The sequence below is a fragment of the Zalophus californianus genome, chromosome X (assembly GCF_009762305.2).
Source record: "Zalophus californianus isolate mZalCal1 chromosome X, mZalCal1.pri.v2, whole genome shotgun sequence".
Taxonomy (NCBI): Eukaryota; Metazoa; Chordata; class Mammalia; order Carnivora; family Otariidae; genus Zalophus; species Zalophus californianus.
The window spans coordinates 96,296,714-96,321,806 of NC_045612.1; the positions used below are offsets into that span (position 1 = coordinate 96,296,714).

Sequence of the window (25,093 nt, forward strand, 5' to 3'; positions counted from 1 at the left end):
CACTTATATGGTAAATAATACTGTAATACCAAAAACACTTCAGCATAGTTTCCAAAAATAATTCTCACAAAATGAGTCATAGTGGAAGAATCTGACTTATGGAGAGGCTTAAATAAGTGTAATTCTTTAGTCAGTAAGAAACGGCCAATCGTCTACCACGTTACAGAAAAAAGTACTCTCATAATTCAGTGGCACATAAAACAGTGAGAATGATTATCCACTTTTAACTAAGCAGAGTCAGCACTACATTTGAAAACAGCACTTTATGGAAACTGAATTTGTAAAGTGAGATACCCCTTCTCCAAACATTTGATCAGGTTTGACATAGCAAGTGAAAGAGGAGTAAGTAGTGTCACATCTAAGAATTTCCCTGCTTTAATTCCAGAGTCAGAAATAGAGACTATCTGGTATACTTCACCCATAATACAAACAAAAAGCCAAAATCACTGAATAGGAACTTAATCACATCTAATTATCAATAGAATCTTCCAGTAAGGATAGGTAAAGAATCCAGGAGCACTACCAACAGATGTTTTTCCATCACAGGATTTTTTTTTCCTTGACCTACAAGAGTACACATCCCAAGATTCTCATAGCTGGGCAGTTGACTTCTCTGCCACAATGTATTCAAATTGTTTAAAGAGCCAAACTTGCCTCAGTCATTAAAAAAGAATGAAATCTTGCCATGTGCAACAACATGGATGGATCTAGAGTATAATGCTAAGTGAAATCAGTCAGAGAGACAAATACCATACGATTTCACTCCTATGTGGAATTAAACAAACAAACAAACACACAAATGAACAAAGAAAAAAAGAAACAGACTCTTAACTATAGAGAACTGGTGGTTGCCAGAGGGGAGGTAGTGGGAGAATGGATGAACTAGGTGAAGGATATTAAGAGTACACTTATCACGATGAGCACTGAGTAATGTATAGAAGTGCTGAATCACTATATTGTACACCTGAAACTAATATAACACTGTACATTAATTATACTAACATTTAAAAATTAATTAGTGAATTAACTTAAAAAAATACACTGAGGGTGAGTAGAGGTTTAAGTATGTTACTTAAAGTTGAACATGAGGAATGAGTACCTCTGGGGGTATAGGAAAGGGTTTTAGGTGGTATTCCAATGGATATAAATATTTGTTTAAATGTATCTTAGTGTAAGATTTAAAAAATGGTGGTGATCTAAAGGCTTTCTTTTATTTCTTTTAAAGATTTTTTTATTTGACACAGAGAGAGAGAGAGAGAGAGAGGGAGAGAGCACAAGCAGGGGGAGCGGCAGGCCGAGGGAGAAGCAGGCTTCCTGCATGAGCAGGGAGCCCGATGTGGGGCTCGATCCCAGGACCCCAGGATCATGACCTGAGCCGAAGGCAGTGGTTTAACCAACTGAGCCACCCAGGCGCCCCTAAAGGCTTTCTTTTAAAATAAAAATAATATATACATAGCCAAACTTGGAGTTAACTTTCTGAGCCCTAGCGAATTCTAATTTTTGATCTATAAAGATCTTTAATTACAACAACTGAAAAAATTGAAGTATTTATCAAAATGTCAGAATTTTCAAATATGAGGGGAAATAACTATTCAGGCGACCTCTAGGTCCTAAGTCAGAAGGAAAGCCAGCAAGCTCGACTCTCAGAAACTGACAGTGATTTGGTGAGAACAGACCACTACTGTGGCAGGCTGGTTCACAGTTCTGAAACAGTAGTTTCAAAAAGTTGCGTCAAAAACACCCAGTTTGGTCTTTCCTAAGCATAAGACATAATGTATTTCCTGACCCTCCTCTGGTGGTAGCGAGAGATTCAAACCATACAAGCTGGTTCCTACACATGGGAACCTTGCCACTGTCTCACTCCCTAGCCGCCACAGAACTGGCAAGGCAGTCTTCCGTGCCTGCTGTCTAAAACCATTTTGGGACCTATTTTGGAGCTGTCCTGCTCTATCCTGCAAGCCTCATTATGTGAGTGATGCATCTTTTCATACCCTCTTGGGGGGGGGGGGTGGCGTGGGGGGTAAGGGAGGGACAGAGGAAAGGGGGGAGAGAGGGAGAGAGAGAGAGATCTGCATTCTAACCAAGTTTTGGGTGGGAATCCATCCTGTATTTGCGTAGTCATAACAGTATTCCACTACTGCTGGAATCTGTATCTGCTGCACTGCAGAGTACAGAGCTCGTAGCGCATCCCACAGAGCTTTTCATCTTTCCCCATCCCACCTCTCTAGCTTCTTCTCCCCATCTCTTCCTCTCCACAGAAACCTATGCTCCTGCCTCTGCTTATCTATTCCCAGAATATACCATACTCTGTCATGAGCTCTGATTGTATACCTGCTTTACCTTTGCCTGGAATGTCCTTCCTACTTCACTTCTCCCTTCCTTTCCTAACTTCCAAGCCACCTTCTTTCTCTTTGATATTTATAAAATGTTTTCCCCATCCCCTAAGACCAAGTAAAATGTGATGCCCTCTTAAAGTCTCCACTAACTTCACTAGGCAGAGATTTTCTCTTCTTTTCCTGGTCTATGATGACATTTAAATCACTGTTCTTGCCTGCTTACAGGTCTCTCTTCCCCTGCAAGACTCTGAACATTTTGACGGCAGAGACTTTCCTTTCTTCATCTAATATGATTTGTCTCTAGTACACTCTTATGAATATAATCAGTGATGGATAATGTTGACTATTTTTTTAAAGTGATAATCTTGTTAAGGATGAAAGGATGTTGGTAAACACAATATTATGAACTTTTGAGATAGAGCAAGAATTAGAATTTCTCTATATTTGCTTCTAGTGTTATATGCAAATGAACATTAAGAAATTGTTGCATAGCTAATGAAATAAGTGCAAAGTAGGGACGCCTGGGTGGCTCAGTCAGTTAAGCATCTGCCTTTGGCTCAGGTCATGATCCCAGGGTCCTGGGATCAAGTTCTGCATCGGGCTCCTTGCTCAGCAGGGAGCCTGCTTCTCCCTCTGCCTGCCACTCCCGCTGCTTGTGCTTTCTCTCTCTCTCTCTCTAATAAATAAATAAAATCTTTAAAAAAAAATCAGTGCAAAGTAGTTAAAATCTAGCCACTAAAGACTTGTATTTTAGGGAAGTAGCAAGATGAGGTGAGTTATTTATCATTTCCAGATCATAAACATTTCATTACTACTGAGCTAGATTCCTTGAGACCTAAATGATGTTTCTCTGTTAAATTTAATAGCCATAGAAAAAGCAATGTGACCTCTATGGCTCAATAATCATGAGATAATTAGTTAATAGAAATGAAAATGACTCATGTACCTCATTCTCCCCTCCCATAAAAACAAATTTGGAAACTATGAGTCCAAAGGTGCTTTTTGTTTTGGCCAGTGTACTTATAGAAGAGTTAAGAAAAACTTCTCACCATCTGATTGCAAATATCTCCATCTTTCCTTGAAATCACTTTAAGTTCATAGTTGCTAACTTTATCTAAGAACATGGCTTTTGTGACACTTTATCAAGAACCTAGATAACAACCTACAGGATAAGCTTATCCTGACAAGAGGAATAGTTAATACACTGGATCACATTTCATTCAGTCACGCAGCAAATATTAATTGAGTGTCTACTATATATCTCTATCACAGGACTCAATCCACTGTGCCCTGTTTATCCCTTTACATCTATTTTTATCTGCCCCTGCAAGTCTTGGAGCTTCTGAGAGCAGGAATTCTATAGTATTTTCATGTAATACCCACTACTATGTGCTGGGTTGGCGCATGGGTCCAGTGCTGACCGAGACTCGGCTGCATCACCTTGTGGAACTTACTAATACCTCAAGACTGGGAATTCTTGAAAGCAATGGGATAATGTAAATGCAAACTTCTATACTGAGGGTCACAAAATCAACAACCTAAATACATGTAGGAGAAAGAATCAACTTGAGAGTACTTTATCTGAAAAGATATGAGCAAATGTTTTCTTGGTCCAAAATCTTAGTGAGATGTGATGATAGGTTTATGCAGTTGTTAAGGTAAAGAGGAACAGTCACATCCCTGACTGCTATCACAGCTTCTATAAATGGCCCATTGTTACAGCTACGGGAAGACTGATACCATGATAAATGCATGGCCTCCACCTTCACCAAGTTCTAAAGCCTGCATGGCAATCATGGCAATCCATCACATGTTCCCCGAACTTGTTCCTTGGCTCATTCCACTAGCACCATTTTTAAGCTTTTCACTCTCTTCAAACCACGTTCTCACCTGTATTTCTTATCTCATCATAGCAGATGTTGTCAGTGCCTCCAAATACCACCACAACCTCCAGCATCTCAGGTTGTCCCAGTTTCACCCTACTACAAGTACCTGCAATTCTCAACCGAAGGCTTTCTCTCAGTTGGCCTGGGAAAAGCTGGAAGTTCAGGGAAGGGAATGCCCCCTGGGAACAGTTGTCAGCCAATGGCACATGGGAGTGGAGGATAAATATTTCAGTTCTCTTGCCCCTAAGATGGGATAATTCTGATGCATGTTTGCACTGTTTCCTAGCATTTCCCAGAAGGATTAAGTCCCAGTTGCCCATGGTGGGAATTTGTTCCATAACACACACTTTATCAGCTTACTGCTTTCCTTCTCTCCCTTCCTTAATTACCCTAATGATGATTCTCGGAATTAACTTTCACATAAACTACTTGCACACAAACCCCGTCACAGGGTCAGCCTCTGGGAGGACAAGGCTGAGATGCTCCCTTTCAGCAAAAACACTTATCTTCTATCCACAGAGAGAACAGAGACCCCAGTCCAATCCCAGGCAGGGGTGGTCTTATGACCCTGGTACCACAGTTACAAACTTAACTAAACCTACACTCATACTTCCTTCCCACCTTTCAACTTCAGTAGAAGAGGCGTCTGTTCTTTTACTTAACATTAATCCCCTGGTATGTTAACTACATTCATTAGACATAGAGCTTTTTTAAAAAAAAATTTTTTTGAAATAATTTCAGATTTATAGCATTTTTTTAAAGTCCAAATAATCCCCATATACCTTTCAACCAAGTATCCTAAAAGTTCACAGTGTACTGTGTGTTTACTTCATCATTCTCTCACCGGATTTCTTTTTAAATAATGATGAAGGACCTTTTTAAAAAATATCCAGTACATTGAGGACTAATCCTCTTGTTTGTTTTATGCTTTTGTAAAATATAATAAAAGTGAATCAGAAAAGCAACCATGACGAAAGAAGGATAAACAAGATAAAAGCTCCTAATTTTTAAATATTTAGCTTCACTAGGTATCAAGTAAGTCAAATAGCTCTAAAAATTTCTAAATATTTATTTTCCATTTCCATATTTATGTCTCTGACCACTAACTCACAGTTCACGGACTGGCATGGGTCCACCGACCACAATGCACAGCATTACTGCTGAGAAGATCCATTGTCAGAGTTCGCACTCCCCAACCCTGTCATTCCAACCTCCCATTCGACCACAATAGCCTTCTCTTTGATGAACACGCTCAAATATTTTCCTTCTTAAGACAACAACACTGACAACCCACAGTCCTATCTCTGGGTACCATCTTATCTTTTTATCCTTATGAACAAAGATTTTCACCTCCTATCACTGGATCTTCTATTCATTCCTTGGCGCCTTGTAAATCTACTCTGTTTCCCTCAGTTCAGGAAACTGTTTCTGCCACAAACCCAGTGACCTTCTAGTTGCTAAGTCCATGAAATACATGGGCCACATTTCAGTGCTTACCTCGTCAGCCTTCTCTCTAGCCTGTGAGATGTGGGCCATGCCCTCCCCTTCCTCAACCTTTCTTCTCCCTTGTCTTTTGGGCTAGGACTCTCTTTTGGGTTTCCTCCTACATACATTCATCTTTCCTCAGAACCTCCCAGTTTCCTTTCAAGGATTCTCTCCCCATAGACTTCTATTTTCCTTCTATAATCTCTCTTCTTGAATGAACACTTCCATTCACATGTTTCAGTAAACATCTTTTACTGATGATTCCAAAATCTCCATCTGGACCCCCAACTTCTTTCTTGGAGCTACAGTTGTTTGTCCCACAGGTTGGCCCAAACTAACCTCATTCTAACTGCCACCTAGGGAAGTCACTTTATTCAGTTTTGTTAACTTTTCTAATTTTTGGTTTTTGTGTCTGTAAAATGGGAATATCATCTGACCGAGAGGACTCCTGGGCAGATTAAATGATGCAAGGCAGGTGGGAGTATTGAAGCAGCGCCTGACCACAGTGAGTCCTCAACAAGCAGCAGATAGGATTATTAGATACTTCCTCCTGGATTTGCTTCTTATATTAGTCCTTTATCATACTGAATGTGGCTAATGCCTTATCAGATTGCTCTTCCTCTCTCCCTTTCATCCTTCAACACATAGTCACTGAATGCCTGCTATATGTAAGGTGCTATGTTAGGTGCGATAAAACACTGAGACAGACCATCCCAACCCTCATTACATTTATACTCTAGTGGGTAATACAGATGTTAAATAATTCACTACAGTATAGGAGCTTAGGTGTCACTTTTAACTTTTCTCTCTCCCTTATCTGACCTCCATCAGCAATGAAATCCTTTCTATTTTTTCTATCTCCAAAGTCCATCCCTTCCTCCAGCTTTGCACAGTCCAATACAGTAGTCACTAGCCACATGTGGCCATTTAAATTTAGATTTAAATTAATGAAAATAAAAATGAAGTTCCTTAGTTTCACTGGTCATAGTTCAAGAACTCAGTAGAAACATGTAACCAGGGGCTACTGTATCAGAGTAGCTCTAGAACATCACCGCCATTGTCTATTGCTGTCTATTAGACAGCACTGTTCTAGTTTCAATGTCCTAAAGCAGATCCTTATCGTCTTTTCGAGACTACTAAAATGGCCTAGGTATTAGCCTTTCAGCCATTAATCCTAACTCCTCAATCTATGTTCCACTGGTTTCCCAGAATGACTTTCAGAATGCAAATATACTCCTCTGTTAACAATTCTTTAACACTCCTCCACTGTATTTTTTTATGCCCTGAGTAACAATAGCCTACATGATATGGCCCTTGCCTCTCAGCCTTAATCTTTTGCAATTCACTCTACAGCAGCATATGCTCAAGTCATGGTGATCTAGAGTAGCCAAAACAATTTTAAAGGGAAGAACAAGTTGGAGGACATACATTACCTGAATTTAAGTCTTATTATAAAGCTATAGTGATACAGCGTAGTATTGATGAGATGGTAGACACATCAATGGAACAGAATTAAAGGCCCATAAATAGACCCAAAATATATGGTCTGTTGATTTTCAATAAAGACACCAAGAAAATTCAGTGGAGAAAGGATAATTTTTTCAACAAACAGTGCTTAGACAACTGGGTATTCATATGGGGAAAAAAATAACTGCTGATTCCCCTCCTTGTGCACACTCTCTTTCTGTCAAATAAATAAATAAAATCTATTTTAAAAAAAGAAATAGATTTAATAAATAAATAAAGCTCAGGCCTTACCTATAATAAATCTTATCAGATTATAGTGTATATATATACATATGTCATATACAATGTGATCTAAATGAATACATATACATTAATATATACCATAATTGTAATGTTAATTATAGTATATCTTATTTATGAATAATTTTATATTGATTATATTAATATAATATGTAATATCACTTTAGATCATATTACATATGAATGGATTGTGGTCATATGTAATATTATGTGTATAATATATGATGTATATATATGATATGCAATAAATTAGGATGGATCACAGATGGAAATGTGAAAGCTAAAAACTACAAAACTTCTAGAAGAAAACATAGGAGAAAATTTTTGTGATGTCAGTTTAGGGAAAGATTTCTTAGATAAGACACCAAAAACACAAACCATTAAAAAAAAAAGAGATAAATTGAACTTTATCAAAATTAAAAACTTTTGCTCATCAAAGACACCATTAAGAAAATTAAAAGCCTAAAAAATGAGAGAAATATACAATACATACATCTGAAAAAGAACTTAGATCTAGAATATACAAAAACATGTTATGCCTCAAAAAAAAAATTAGGAAACCACCCAATTAAAAATGGGCAAAAGACTTGAACAAGAACTTTATAAAAGATATATAATTGGCCAGTAAGCACATGAAAACATATCTAATATCTTTAAAATATATCCAGCATTTTCAGGAAATGCAAATGAAACTACGATGAGATACCACTACATGATCCCTAAGAGGACTACAATAAAAAGTCAATAGCAACAGGAGCAACATCATGTGTTGGAAACACTGGAACTGTTATACACTGCCAGTGAGAAAGTGAAATAGTAAAACCACTTTGGAAAACTTTTGTCAGCTTCTTAAAAAGTTAGGCACTTAACATACTGCCCAGCCATTCCACTCCTAGGTATCTTACCAAGAGAAAGGAAAATATATGACCCCCAAAAGAACCTGTACATGAATACTCATGCCAGTTTTAGTCATAATTGTCCCCATGTGAAAACAGTGTGAATGTCTGTCAACAGGTGAATGGATAAGCAACATGTGGAATATCCATATAATGAAATACTACTCGGCAATAAAAAGGAACAGATTACTGATACGCACAACAACATGAATAAATCTCAAAATCATTTTGCTGAGTGAAAGAAGCCAGACACAGAATTGTACATGTTGTAGGAGTCCATTTGTATAAAATTTTAGAAAAAAGCAAATTAATCCACGGAGACAGAAAGTAGATCATCATTGTCCTGGGGCCAAGGGTGGAGGGAGGGATAGACTGCAAGGGGATCCTAGGAAACTGGAAATATTCTGCAAATTCACTGTGGCAGTGGTTTCACGGGTGTATACATTGATTAAACCTTTCTGAATTGCCTTATATTGAGGTCCTAGTCCCTCATATGATGGCATTTGGAGAGGGGCCTTTGGGAGGTAATTAGAGTTTGATGAAGTCATGAAGGCAGGGTCGTCACGATGGGATTAACCCCCTTGTAGGACGATACACCAGAGAGCTTGCTTGTTCTCTTTCTCTCTGCCGTGTGAGAGCATGGTAAGAAGGCAGCCACCTTGCAAGCTCCCACCAGAAATGACCATGCTGGCACCTTGATCTCAGCCTTCCAACCTCCAGAACTATGAAAAATAACTTTCTGTGTTTAACCCACCCAGTCTGTGGTATTTTGCTATGGCAGCCTGAGCTAATGTATCATGCATAATCAGTGAAATGCAAACTAAAATGACTCTGAAGTACAACTGCATACCCATCAGATTGGTATACATACAAAGGGTTTTGTAAAGATAGTAACAGACAAACTCCTAAAGAGCAATTAGGCAATATCTTTAAACGCTGAAGATTTTCATCCCCTGGGACCCAGGGATTTAACTCTGTGATCAATTATCTAAGAAACTCCTGCACACAGGCACAAGATCTATGCCAAAAAAAAAAAAAAAAAGTTTGCTGCAACCTTTTTTGATGTGGCAAAATATTTGAAACAACATAATAGTTAGTTCTTCAAAAATAGTGATTAAACAGTGCTATGTTTGTATCATGAAATTTTATGCAGCAATAAAAATAAACTCTTTAAACCCATCCCCATCAGTGGAGAACCATCTCCAGAGGCCAGTGACGACCACCTTCACTTATTGCTCCTTTCTTCAGATTTATCCTCAGTGCCAAATACTGTTAGGAAAGTGTGTGGGAAAGGTTTTCACATAGAATCAAAGGAACTTCATTTTGATTATGGCCTGTCCTACCTACTAATTTCTTGGCCACAAATAATTTGTTAAATTATTCTGTATCTCTGGCCTTACAGGGACATGATTTTCTGTTACCTACACGTGATGAAAGAAGTCGTGAAGCCTGCTCAAACTCCATTTTGGACAAGGAAAAATAACTACCAGCTTATGTCATTTTATTGCACTTCACTTTATTGCACTTTGCAGATAATATGTTCTCACAAATTGAAGGCTTTTGGCCACCCTAGGTCAAGCAAGTCCAACAGTACCATTTGTGTCACATTCTGTTAATTCTCACAATATTTCAAACTTTTTCGTTATTGTTATATTTGTTATAGTGACTTGTGATCAGTGATCTTTGATATTACTACTATAATTGTTTTGGGGTGCTACAAACTATACCCATATAAGATGGCAAATTTAGTCAATGCTGTGTATGTTCTTACTGCTCCATCGACTGGCCATTTCCCCATCTCTTTCCCTCTCCTTTGGCCTCCCTATTCCCTGACACACAACAGTATTGAAATTAGGCCAATTAATAACCCTACAATGGCCTCTAAGTGTTCAAATGAAAGGAATAGTTGCATGTCTCTCAGTTTAAATAAAAAACTAGACATGATTATAAGTTTCGCGAGGGAGGTATGTCAAAAACCAAGATAGGCTGAAAGCTAGGCTTCTTGCGCCAGTTAGGCAAGTTGTGAATGCAAAGGAAGAGTTCTTGAAGGAAATTAAGTGTTCCTCCAGAGCACGCCTCCTCCTTCCAGAAAGTGAAACTGCCTTCTTGCTGATATGGAGACAGTTTCAGTGGTTTGGATAGAAGATCAAACCAGCCACAATATTCACTTAAACTGAAGCCTAACGCAGAGCAAGGCCCTGACTCTCTTCACTTCTATGAAGGCTGAGCGAGATGAGGAGGCTGCAAAAGAAAAGATGGAAGCTAACAGAGGTTGGTTCATGAGGTGTAAGGAAAGAAGCCACCTCTGTAGCATAAAAGTGCAAGGTGAAGCAGCAAGTCCTCATGGAGAAGCTACAGCACGGTATCCAGAACACCTAGCTAAGATAATCAGTGAAGGTAGCTACGCTAAACAACAGATTTTCAGTGTAGATGAAACTGGAAAAAGATGTATCTAGGACTTTCATAGCTAGAGAGAAGAAGTCGATGCCTGGCTTCAAAGTTTCAAAGGACAGGCTGATTTCTCTTGGTGGGGACTAAGGCAGCTGGTGACTTGAAGTTGAAGACAATGCTCATTTACCATACCAAATATCCTAGGGCAATTATTCTTAATCTACTCTGCCTCTGCTCTATAAATGGAACAAAGCCTGGATGAGCACATTTGTTTACACATGGTTTACCGAATATGTTAAGCCCACTGATGGGACCTACTGCTGAGAAAAAAAGATTCCTTTCAAAATATGACTGCTCATTGCCAATGCACCTGGTCACCCAAAAGCTCTGATGGAGATGGACAACAAGATCAATGTTTCTATGCCAGATAACACCACACCCATTCTGCAGCCCACGGATCAAGGAGTAATTTTGACTTTCAAGTCTTATTATTTAAGAAATACATTTTGTAAGGTTATAGCTGCCATAGATCATGATTCCTCTGATGGATCTGGGCTAAATCAATTGAAAACCTCTGAAAAGGATTCACCATTCTAGATGCCATGAAGAACATCTATGATTCATGGAAGGAGGTCAAAATATCAGCATGAACAGGAGTTTGGGAGAAGTTGATTCCAACCCTCATGGATGAGTTGGAGGGGTTCAAGCCTTCGTGGAGGAAGTAACTGCAGATGTGATGGAAACAAGAGAACCAGCATTAGAAGTGGAGCCTGAAGATGGGACTGAATTGCTGCAATCTCTTGATGAAATATTAATGGATGAGGAGTTGCTTCAGATGGATGAGCAAAGAAAATGGTTTCTGGAGATGGAATCTACTGCTGAAGATGCTGTGAAGATTGTTGAAATGCCAACAAAGGATTTAGAATATTTCATAAACTTAGTTGATAGAGTAGCAGGAGAGTTTGAGAGGACTGAATCCAATTTGAAAGAAGTTCTGTAGATGAAATGCTATCAGACAGCATCACATGCCACAGAGAAATCATTCATGAAAGGAAGAGTCAACTGATGCGGCATTCTTCATTTTTGTCTTATTTTAAGAAATAGCCACAGCTGCCCCCACCTTCAACCACCACCATCCTGACCAGTCAGCAGCCATCAACACTGAGGCAAGAGCCTCCATCTGCAAAAAGCTCAGACAATGGTAAGCATTTTCTAGCAATAAAGTACTTTTTAAATTAAGGCATGTACGTTGTTTTCTTAGAATACCACTGCACACTTGATGGACTACAGTACAGTGTAAACCTAACTTCTAAATGCACCGGGAAAAGAAAAAATTCATTTGACCCACTTTAATGTGATATCCGTTTTACTGTGGTGGTCTAGAACTGAACTCCCGATATCTCGGAGCTATGCCTGCATTTCCACTGAGTTTAGTGGGAGGGTGATAGAGAAAAATTTGCTTTAATGATTACAATCTGAGTCCCATCTGATCAATGTCCTCATTACCAATACATTTTCAATCCAAGTGTTATGAAAACATAAAGGGTAATACTGTATTATTTTTCTTGTTAAAGTCCTATGATGTTTGAGTGAGTTTGGTTTACTATTATTCAAAAGAGATTGTGCACCACAATGTGAATATACTTGACATTACCAAACCATGCACTTAAAAACAGTTAACATGGTAAATTTTATGGTATGTGCTTTATTCCACAACTTAAAAAAGAAAACCCTGAGACCTGCACACTAAAACATGTGCATTATGTTATACATAAATTATACAACAGGAAGTAGATTTAAAAAAAATCTTATGAACTGAATACTTTAAATGGATAGTTTATTGAACATAAATTATACCTCAATAAAGTCAAAAAACATTACATTCAGAAGTCACACTGAATCCTTTGCAATTGCTCACACATGCCTCAGTGTCCTCATACATAGTCTTTCTTCTCTTAGGACGTGCCCTGCCCCCCACCCCAACTATCCAGCTTTGCCTGGCTAACTTCTTCTTTTTAGAATTAGTTCTAGCGGTGCCTGGGTGGCTCAGTCAGTTAAGCGTCTGCCTTCGGCTCAGGTCATGATCCCAGGGTCCTGGGATCGAGCCCCACATTGGACTCCTTGCTCAGCGGGGAGTCTGCTTCTCCCTCTCCCTCTGACCCTCCACCCCGCTGCTCATGCTCACTCACTTGCTCTCTCTCCAGTAAATAAATAAAATCTTTTAAAAAATAAGATAAAATTAGTTCTAATGTCTGTTGACTCTGGAAAACATTTTCTCAACCAAATGTGAGCTAGCTACCCTCCTAATTGTTCCCATAGCATTCTATGTTGAACCCAATCAACACATGGAGAAAGAATATCATAAAATGCTCCTGTTGCCAGTATCAAGGTCAGGGTGGTGAGTTCCCTTCAGAGTCCCAATAGCCTGGCTACTGAGAGATCTCCTAGAGTATCAGTCATGACTCTGGTAAAAAAAAAAAAATCTCAAGGATTTCATCCTTAGCCCAGGCTCAGAAACGTGATCCTTGTCAGCACACTAAAAGTAGATCAGGGATCTGTTGACCTTAAACAAGTTCACAGACATAATAAGGAAAAAACTATCCCAGGAGCCAAAATACTGCAAATCCAGACAACCAGCAAGTTTTCTTCCTTTGCAGGCCAAAAACTGTCTTCACTTCACACTTAGGACATGGGCAAAAAGCACTTGCTCAAATAGGAAATTCTATATTGCTTTAGCAACAGAAGTGGGACCCATAAGTAGAATTCACAGGTATTAGATGTACGCTCATTAGTACCATGACAGTAGTTCAAAAATGGGATGGACCATCTCAAATATTATATGCATGTCCTGTCACTGGAACTGCTGGAAATAGTTGATTGACCCTCTGCCATGAAATGGCAGATGATGTCAACCACGCCAATGTAAAAGGGACTTAAGGTCATTAAAGTTCCAAGTTTCAGACTCTATGCATTTTCCCATCTCACATCCTAGCACACAGATGTTCCTGAGATGCTATATGCTTGCTAATCTCTGGTACAAAATAGCATTTTGTTCCATTGATTGATATTTCTGTACTTTCTACGTCTCAGCTGCTGCAACCTTTCTAAGTTTCTTCACCTGTAAAATACCTTTCTTGAAAAATTGGGGGAAATTTAAATAAGATAATACATATCAAGCATGTAGTTTATATTAAATATTTAATAATTATTAATTCTCTTACTGCTCAGTTTATACATGAAAGACAACTGATGAGTAGAACATCCAGATATCAATTTCAAGTACTTCTCACTCTGGTTTCACAAATTCCCAAAGACCAAGAGCCCTTTGAAGTTGGGTCAGTGTTATTCATCTTTGAATATCTAATGCCAAGCTCAATGCCAAGAACTTACTGGCTCTCAATCCTGTTTGCTAAATAATTAAGTGACCCAGGAGATCTTGGTTGGGTGCCTTTCCCCAAAAGATCTGGATGGTTCTTCAACTCAAGCAGCTCATTTTTTCCACTGGGTAGTTCAACAATAACAAGAAAAACAAAAGCCAGCCAGGAGGCCTTGTGAAGAATCTGGGTAGTGAAAACAGTTATACAGTCAAAGTGGATCTATCAAGCTCAAGGGAAGTAGGGAAAAGGAAGAAATAGATTAAATACAGGAAAGGGGGCAAAGTCATCGCCTGTAATTGTAATTGCCAAACAATCACACATCTGTGAAGCATTAGTCACCTGTAAAAATACTGAGTCATACTATCCTTTATGACAGTATGTAAAGGGTTGCATTTTATGGAGTTGAAGCTCAACCTGACATATTTACAGTACAACCCCACATCACGTCCTCTCTGGTTATTGCAACAGTGCCTAGAGTTCAGCCTGAGATAGGAAAGACTACGTCGATGAAGTGAAAGCCGTATAAAATGTCAGAAGAGATCAAAAGAGAGAATGCATCGGAAAATGTTCCCCAAACTAGATATGTTATTTAAAGCTGAAGTGATACTCTTATTACCTGAGCCCATCAAGACACACAGAATTGCATGGTGCAGGTTCACACTTGTTTCACATATTTGTTCAAGAAATAATAATAATGATGAAGAGCTAATTTGATGGATGACACTGATAAGTGATTTTCCTTAATTATAAGCCATTACAGCTCCATACAAAAGTTAAATACAAATTTTTTTAAATGTCTATTTTCTAGTATATATACTTGACATGAAAAGAACTATAATAGAAGTCATTGCAATTCATATTTAGATATATCTAATAAAGAAATATAGAGGCTTTTGTTGTTATTCATGTGATAGGACTTAAAATTAGGCAGGCTGTCAGTATATCAGTTCTAGTATGGAAATCAAAGAAAGACACACCAATCAACCAAGAAGCAAATTATGGAGCATTTATAACGGCCTCTTCATCCTGGGGTCTCTGGGAAGTTTAAAGAACTATAGGCTATAGAATTAACTTTCAAGTAGTTTATATTACGAGTTCAGAATAATACTGTATTGCTTTCACTTTATTAATGTTGTCTTTCCTATCTCAAACTGAAAATAACAGTGCACATAAGTGCCAAATTGTACTATCGGGAAAGACTGGAGGAATTCAAAGTATTTTGTCTAGGAAGGTGAAACACCCATTCCCACCGTTCAACAAATAAGAATTGTTTAGGATTAGGCTGCACTAACTGTTCTTATTATCTGTGTGTCCCTGGCCTTATTATTTAAACTCTTGATGCCTCAGTTTCTTCACCTGTAAAATGAAGATGACATTACATACCTCTTTGAGTTATAATGAGTATTTGTGAAGAATTTACAACAGCACCTGCTCCATAAATATCACATATGTGTTTTTCACATAAGAGGGGGAAAAAAGCATTAGACTCTGACTGTCTTTTTTAAAAATTTTTTAAAAAGATTTTATTTACCCATTTCAGACAGAGAGAGGGAGAGAGCATGAGCGGGGTTAGGGGCAGAGGGAGAGGGAGAAGTAAACTCCCTGCTGAATTCGGGAGCCCAACTTGGGGCTCAATCCCATGACCCTGAGATCATGAGCCGAGCCAAAGGCAGGTGCCCAACCAACTGAGCCACTCAGGCGCCCCAAGACTCTGATTATCTAAATAAGAAGTTCAATTATTCCAACCAAGAACAAAGTTATAAGACAAATGTAGTCAAACTGACAAATCACAGAGCTGAAGAGAATTTACTTCAGTAGCGGAACAGAATTGTTCAACTTGTTACAACTAATTACCTACATAGATGATAACGTACAAAAAGTGATTATGGCACAGTGGAGAATATTCAGACACTGGAGAGAGAAGGCTTGGGTTTCAAATCCTATCTCTATCACTTATTATCTAGGTAAGCTTGCACAAGTTACTTCTCTGTGTTTTAGTTTATTGAAATAAGAAAAAGTACAGATCCTATATTGTAGGGTTTTTATATATATTAAGTGAGTTAATATTTTTAAAGTACTTAGAACAATGCTCGGCATTTTTACTGTTATTATTTTTTAAATTATAGGTTCTATGGCCAGATACCTATTAGGGTAAAGATTAGAAATTAAGATTAGCAAGTATAAATAAAATTAAAATGTCATAGATAATATTTATATTATATCTACCCATCAAATTGCTAAGCTAAACCACAAAGTGCCATGGAATTATTGGAGTGATAACCACCATTGATATTTGTGGAACCTTAAAGATACCAGAGTGACTCTCCTGGTTTAGTCCAAGTTTGGTTCCTTTTCTGCTCCATAATCATGATGGATCTTTTTAAAAACATAAACAAAAGCATGCTGCTTCCCTGGTTAAATCCATTCAGTGACTCCCCATCTCTCACTCCCCAAACCCAGCCCACACCAAATAGCAAATTAAATATTCTTTACCATCATATATAGTAATCTCTCTGAGAATTATTTTAATTTTCTCTATCTTGTTATACTTCCAGTGTTGTTTTTCTGCCCTTAATCTGACTCTGCAAATCAGTCTTTCTGAGCCCCAGACCTGTTTACTCTCCCTAGAATCCTCCTCCTCTGAAGTTCTAGACTAGGTTAGGTCTCTGTTAACATAGAACACCTTGTACTTCTCTTTTCTTAGCATTTATTATATTTGCAGTCAATAGTTTAGCATCTTTCTTCTTACTAGTACATAAAATGTGTGAGGATAGGAACTGTTTTCTTTTAAGTTTTACTTAGTTAACATACAGTGAAATATTGGTTTCATGAGAATTTGTTTTGTTCAATGTTGAATTCCCAGTACCTAACATCATTCCAGGCATATCAGAGGGAATCAATAAATATTTATTGAAGTATGGAAGGGAAGTAGAAAAACAACCTATTAAGGCACTAGCCACATTTTTCCTTACCTAACCCTATCTCCTAGTTGATCCTACACCCTCAACACATATTTCACCATTATCACTGAACTTGGAAAACCAGATCTTTTTTGTTGTGCCAATGACCCAAGCTCTCTGCTCCTTATCATCTATACCAATGGACAAAAACCACAAAGCCCCGACTTTTGGTCTAACTAACTGTGTAAGATAATGGACAGATTCCTTCCCCCCCTGGTCCTCAGAGTCCTCATCTATACCATGAGGGAATATGATTGGATGATATTTACACTCTAGCATTCAGAAATTCTGTCAAACATTCATCTCTGCAGCACCCCATTTTGTGACAGTTTGCCCCAGTACACAACGGTGTGCCAAAGCCAGCTTTTATGGGCTCACTGGAGTCAACTGTGGACTTCCCTTCTCAACCTTGAGTTCAGTGACACCATACTGGTAGCTTGAAATCAGCCAGAGCAGGATTACATATACCACAGTAATCCACAAAAGCTATAAATGGGGGAGTTTCTGGGAGGAACTGGTTGTTAAACATTTACCAGGACACCACTGACTATAAACTCCAGCAGCTGCCATGGAACAGCAGCCAGCTCTAGATTAAAAATTAGCATTAGTGCTATATGGAGCAAGAAGTATTGATGTGGATAGTCTATAATTGGACATGGAACACTAAAAAGAGGGGAAAAAACAGGTTTTGGGTGGTGTATTTTAGTTTAAGATTATCTCAAGGCAGACTCTGAGACAGGGCTTTGAGTGAAATTGGGAGATGATCCAGGGGAACACTAGTGGTGAGTCAGAGAAGGGAAGAAAACCAGTGCAAGTACATTAATGAGCTGCTTTCAGCTATGGGCAACTCAGGCTCAGTTCCACTGGAGATATATATAGGAGACTGTGTAGAACATGCCTCAGAATTGTTTCAACTAAAAGTGAGGGAGCTGAGGTATTCACCCACAAACTCCTACTTATCATTGATTGAGCTGCTTCTATGGGCCTTACATCATAGTTTTTTGTTTGTTTGCTTGGGTTTTTCTTTGGCTATCACTATATTCCAAAGCACACATCTATAGCCAGGAAAAGTTCCCAGAGAATCACACATGCTTACAATAAGAAACCTTTGGCCCGTTGAGGAATAGTAAGTATCGAGGTGCTGTGGGTGAAGCATCAACAGTATCTGCCAAGGAAGAATAATAATATGACAAAGAAATTAATGGCACTGACTCACCATTGGAGAAGATATTTGATCAGGGATATTCAGCCTCAGGTTGCTCTTTTCCAACAAAAAACCAAGATGTATCATCATATCTCTGTACCATCCCACTAGAGTGGAGACTGAGGTCATTCTCCAGTAACCAACTGCAGGTTATTTTGAAGGGCAGTGAGCTTAAACCACATTCAAACATTAACAAATTTGCATAAGAGAAGGTTAAGAAAAGTGTAGCTAGAACAAGAAAATTACAGTTGAAAAAACTCTGGAATTCAAGTTTGAACTCTAAGCAATTACAGTTAGAAAGAATGAGAATCCTCTAAAACTGGCATAAAATCCTTTATATGCAGAAATGAACGGTCTGTGGGGGGGAGGGATGGTGTGTTCAGAGCACAGGATTAATAGATGACTTAGAACCCAGATGACTAAAAGAGAAGAAAATTCTAAGATGAACCAAAGAGACATTTCTCTTATATTTTGTTGGTTACACCCATTTCTTGTACAGTATAATTGGATGCTAATACTAGAACCATGCTCTACATTATATCTAATTTGTTATATCTAAATTTTTCTCAAACTGTAGTGCATACTATTTTGTTTATCCCACATGTGTTTATGTTTTTCAACTTAATCCTTCAATTATTATTATAAAATCTTAAAGGAATTCCTTCAAGTATTAACAAAACCTTTGGATCCAACCAACAACTGAGGTCTGGATTTTGGTGTCCAAAGGAGAAGAGATGAATAGCACTGTTATAAAATAGTTCTTGAACAAGGCCTGTCCTGTTATTAACCCACAATTGAGAGAAGAACCAAGAATGGATGTGGGGCAGATAATAGTGAACTGGATAACCTAAACATTGACCTACTTTCATTCATAAAGAAGTTAAATACATAAGTTCTATGGCAGCATTTCTGAAACTGTGGTTCAAAAACCCCTAGAGATCCCCAAGACCCTTTCGGTAAGTCCATGAGGTCAAAACTATTTTCGTAATACCAAGATTTTATCTGCCTTTTTTACCCTTTCTCATGAGTGTACGGTGGAATTTTCCAGAGGCTATATGACCTGCAATGATGCCATCATTCTGACAGCTAATGGAACATGTGTTTTTGTGTTATGTTTAAAGTTTTCTCAGCTTTAATTTCTAATCTGGTAAATATTGATGGATAGAACCCACATAAACAAAAGCTCTTTGAGGTCCTCAATAATGTTTAACAGGTCCAAGGCCAAACTGTTTGAGACAATCACCGTTCTATGGTATTTTTCAGCAGGAGTATTGATGTAAGGCATCTACTACAAATAAAGATTAGATAACTTTAGGAAACATTAGGAATATGTTGAACTCAAAACATTTTAGAGGTAGAAGGGCCTTTAGTTGTTATCTAACCATCATTTCAGTAGGTGAGGAAAGTGGCATTCGGAGACATTTGTGCTCCGACTCACATAGGTAGGTAATGAAAGGGCAGGATTAGAACACAGGACGTTTAAATGCTTAGTGGTTTTTTGTTTTGTTTTGTTTTGAATCTTACAAAGTCCTGTCACAGACTATTTCCTCTTTTAACCTTCAGGTGGAACCATACAGATATGCTCGGGACATGAGAATGAATCAGAAAAAACGTTCTAAATCAACTGACACATTCTGAATCAGAAAGGTGTCCAAAGGAGAAGAGATGAATAGCACTGTTATAAAATAGTTCTTGAACAAGGCTTTAATGAATAATAATTTAATGAAATTTTCATCTCTCAAGTTCCCTCTCCTATCATTTAGTCAAGAAGCTGAGTCTATTCATTTCAAAGCAACATAGGGAGGTTTCCCATTAAAGTAACTGCAAAGAAATTGATCTTGTCACTCATCCCAAGGTCATCTTATCAGATTTCTCTTCTGACTCCTGCAGAAGACACTTCCTAAATTCCCCAGTGTCTTCCTAACATTTCTGCTAAGCTGCAAAGGTAGCTTCATTGACAAAACAATGGCAGCATATGACCCATATCCCAATAACGGATATAATATTGCTTTATGAACAAGAATGGATGACACAAAAGTAATGATTATTATGATATGTTCTGTTTGGCTCAAAAACTGGTGCCAGATCCACTTGAGGCATTCTTGGGGTTTTTGTGAGACATTATGAGGTAGTCATTAAAAGTACTCGTTCTTCCATCAAAGAAAGGTAGGTTCATGCGCTGTCTCTACCACTTATGGGCCATGTGACCTTTGGCAAGGAACATAAGCATAGAAGCCTCAAATGCATAAAATGCATAAAATGGAGGTGACAGCAGAACTTGCTTCACCAAGTTGTAAGGATTAAAGAAGATAAATGCAATATGAGACACATAGAAGACAGTGAATGCTATTTAGTTAGCTTTGGATATTCCTCTTATCACCATCCTAAGTATTAGAATGAATGCATCACCACAAAGCCAGACTTCAGAGACTGGCGTGGTAAAGAAGGAAGGTGCTGAGAAATTCTCAAAGATGATGGGTGCGATACTGAGAAGAGGAGCAAAACACAAGAACTCCTCAGTCTTGGGATAGCCTACGAAGGACCAGTCCTGGGATTAGAGAAAATGGGTTTGAAACGCATGCCTATCAGAAAAACTGGAGTTGAGAAGGGCTGGGATTTGGGTCTGTATTAGAACTGGAGTTGGGGAAAACTGAGATACAACCTACAGATACTTTCAGGCTTTTTTTTTTTTTTTTTCTTGTAAGACCCATCCTTCCCAAAGTGCTCCATTCTCTACCCAAATGCACATCCCGCTTCCAGTTTCTGTTTATAAAGCCTAAGGTAAGCAAATAGATGAGGTATTAGTTGATTAGGAGGGACTTGGCCCTGTGGCATTTGTATTTCAAACCAGGCTCAGGAGGACAAACAGCTTTCATGCCCAAAGGACTGTCTTTCTAAAGGGGAAATGTCAGGCTAAATATCACATCATAACACTTTCTGTAATATCTTGAGCAAGTTGTAAAAGCCATTTGGTATTACTTACTGAGAAACAGGATATGTAATGACTAACTTTGCCTGAGAAAATAACTGCATGTATATTCAAAGACAATAAACTCAGTGCCTTACTTTTTAGCAAGGATATTGTACCATATTTCAGACCCCAAGGACTGACAACACTTAATTCAGATGAAGATCAATTTACAACTGAACCTTCCTGGATGAAGCCAGGCAATGACTACAGTGTGCTGTTTCAGTGAAGGGATACCTGCATTCTATCTGCCACTGATCATATATGTGACCTTGGGCAAGATACTTAGCTTCCTAATTCTGTTCCCTCGTCTATAAAATAAGCATCATGATAGTACCTGCCTCACAGGTTTGTCCTGAATGTTACATGAGATAATACATGTTGGCCTTTAGTACAGTGACTGACATATACTAACAGATATGAGTTATTTTTATTATCAGATCAAAGAACAGATTCTAAGAAGACAACCTTAACCAACTGGTCAAAATTAAGCTGTCCACGATGTCGGGAAAAACACTGACACTGGTGCTATGTATCAATACTAGACAACTAACAAAGAAAAGTTGCTTAGATTTTACAAATGTAACAGCAATTACACTCATATAGGTAAAAGATTTAACACTCTAATCTAATTTCCATATTGTTTATTTTAATCCAACAACTATATTTGGATGTCTATTATGTGCCCAGTGTTAGCACATGAGAACACAGAAGACGACATTGTCCTTGCCCTCAAGAAGCTCATAAGTTACTAGATCAGATAACTATGCAAACAAATAATTACAATGTATTATGTATATCCAGTGACAGAAATATATATGAGATACAGACAGCACAGAGGACAGAGGAAACAATATGGTGAAGATGAGTTATTTATAAAGTCTTCACAGCTCAGAAACTACTTTACATACACACTAGGGAACTAGAGAGTTCAGAAACAGAACCCCGCCCCCTACACACACACACACACACACACACGCACACATGCATGCACACTCAACTGATTTTCAACAAGTGTGTCAAATTAATTCAGTGGGAAACGGATAGTCTTCGACAATTGGTGCTTGAACAATTGGATACCCATATGGAAAAAAAATAATCTCAAACTCTGCATTATACTATATATAAAAATTAACTGGAAATGAGTAGCAGTCTTAAATACGAGTGCTAAAATTGTAACACTTCTAGAAAAACACATAAAAGAAAATCTCTGTGACTTTGGGTTAGGCAAACAGTTCTTAGGGCACAAAAAGCATGAACCACAAAAGAAAAAAACATTGATAAAATGCACCTCATCAAAATTTAAAATCTGTAGTGGTAAGAAGATACTCTTAAGAAAATGAAAAAGCAAGCCACACTGGAAGAAAATTACTTACAAAACATTTAGCTGATAAGGGTTTTTCTTTTTTCTTTTATTTATTTATTTGACAGAGAGAGACACAGCGAGAGAGGGAACACAAGCAAGGGGAGTGGGAGAGGGAGAAGCAGGCTCCCCGTGGAGCAGGGAGCCCGATGCGGGGCTCGATCCCAGGACCCTGGGATCATGACCTGAGCCGAAGGCAGACACTTAATGACTGAGCCACCCAGGCGCCCCACTGATAAGGGATTTGTATCCAAAACATGTTTTTAAAAAAATCTTACAACTCAATAATAAGAAAACAATCAACTAACTTTTAAAAATGGGCAAAAGGTTTGAACAAATGCTTTACCAAAGCTACATGTATGGCTAATAAGCACAAGGCAACATGTTTAACACCATTATTCATTATGGAAAAACAAATTAAAACCATAACGTGAGGCCACCACACACCTACAGGAATGGTTAAAATTAAAAAGACTGACCATCCCATATGCTAGCAATCAAATTTTCACACTTTGCTGCTAGGAATTAAAAATGGTATAGCCACTTCGGAAAATAATTGGGCTGTTTCTTTTAATGCTAAACCATACAGTACCATAAGGCACAGAATCCCACTAGGAGGTATTTATCTAAGAGAAATGAAAGTATATGTCCATGGAAATACCTGTATTCCAATGATCATAACAGCTTTATGCATAATAGCCCCAAACTGGAAACAACCCAAATGTCCATCTACCAGTGAATGGATAAACACAATGTAATAGATCTATATGATAGAATACTACTCAGCAATGAAAAGGAACAAACCACTCATGCAAGTAACAACGTGGATGAATCTCAAAAGCATACGAAGTGAAAGAAGCCAGACACAAACAATCACATACAATGTGATTCCATGTATATAAAATTCTAGAAAAGGCGAAACTATGATGAAAGAAAGCAAATAGGCAGTTACCAGGGGCTGGGGTGAAGAGGATTGACTGCAAATTGGCAGGAAGGGCCTTTCTGAAGTAATGGCCATGTTCTATATCTTGTTCGTGGCGATTAAATAACTGCATACGCTTGTTGAAACTCATCTAACTGTACAATTTAAATTTTATTGTATGTAAAGTATACTTCAGTGAAGCTGCTTTTTTAAAACAATCATTTATGGGTTCCATCTGAAGAAACTATTCAATTGTCTAAATTTCTTAAAAATGCAAATTTTAGGGTACTGAACCTTTGAGATGTACAATTCTTCAAAAAGCAGCATTTAAGCTTCTCATAAAGCTGGTTATGAATAAGATCAGTGTAAACAGCCCTCAACATAGTCCTAAAATAAAAACCCTTTGTTAAAAACAAGGGATTTATGAGCACTATTTCACTGTAATTTACAAAGTGAACCATTCTTCAGGTAAAAGAAATTCTCCAATTCAAATATAATAAAAATAGATGTACCTTAAGATAAAATTACGTATCTAAATGAGAAAAATCTTAATTTAAGAAAACCTGATATATGAAAATTTGGACCTGCACATTAAGTGATTATTTGCTTCATAAAAAGTTTCACACTCAATTCACCTTAACAATAGACTTCTCTATTCCATTTAAAATGACCTAAGAATAGATTTTTAGGAAGGTGCCCCAAATGGTACTGAGTATAAACAAGAATCAGCAACTCTGAGCACTCCAGCTACAATTATATAATAATGATAATATATAATTACATAAAATTATATAATAATAATGGGGAAAAGCAATCATAAATTTACTTACTTGAAATCTAAGCCCCTCCTGATTAGTCAGGAAATTACTGGCTAAAGGTGAGGTTCAACTAAGAAGATATGAGCAATTCCCCTGTACTTAAAAAATTCAAGGCCAGGATCTCTTAATCCTAACAAGGACAGAAACAAGCAAAAGATGTTAGCCTAATTATATTTTCCAGGATAAAGAAATACAGACGGTGGTAGAAGGTAATACCAATCATTCACCTCACTAATTTTGCAAATGCAGTAAATAGTTTGAATCCTTGTCTCTTGACTGCTAAAATCTGTTACATAAACTAAAAAAGAAGTCTGTAGAATTCAGGTATTTTTAAACAAATTTATTAACCAATTTATACTATTCCTCCAAGTGCCCTGGAAAGAGACCAGTGTGTAATCAACAGTTTCTAAATAATCTATGCTATGGTGCCAAATGAATATAAATGTGATGTCAACAAAAGATATTACTCAATAAGTTATTTTTTTAAAAGATTTTATTTATTTGAGATAGAGAAAGAGAGCATGAGCAGGGGGAGCAGCAGAGGAAGGAGAAGCAGGCTCCCCGCTGATCAGGGAACCCGACGTGGGACTTGATCCCAGGACCCTGGGATCATGACCTGAGCCAAAGGCAGACGCTTAACTGACTGAGCCACCCAGGCGCCCTACTAAGTTATAATCTCATTTATTATTTTAAAAGTTTTCATTATATTCTCTGATTTTT

The 25,093-nt window shown here is 37.9% G+C and overlaps 1 protein-coding gene across 1 annotated transcript in view; it reads right to left on the reverse strand.

The window, feature by feature from the left end:
• SYTL5 (synaptotagmin like 5) overlaps window positions 1-25,093 on the reverse strand; it is a 254,902-nt gene that overhangs the window by 162,412 nt on the left and 67,397 nt on the right. The window lies entirely within an intron of this gene.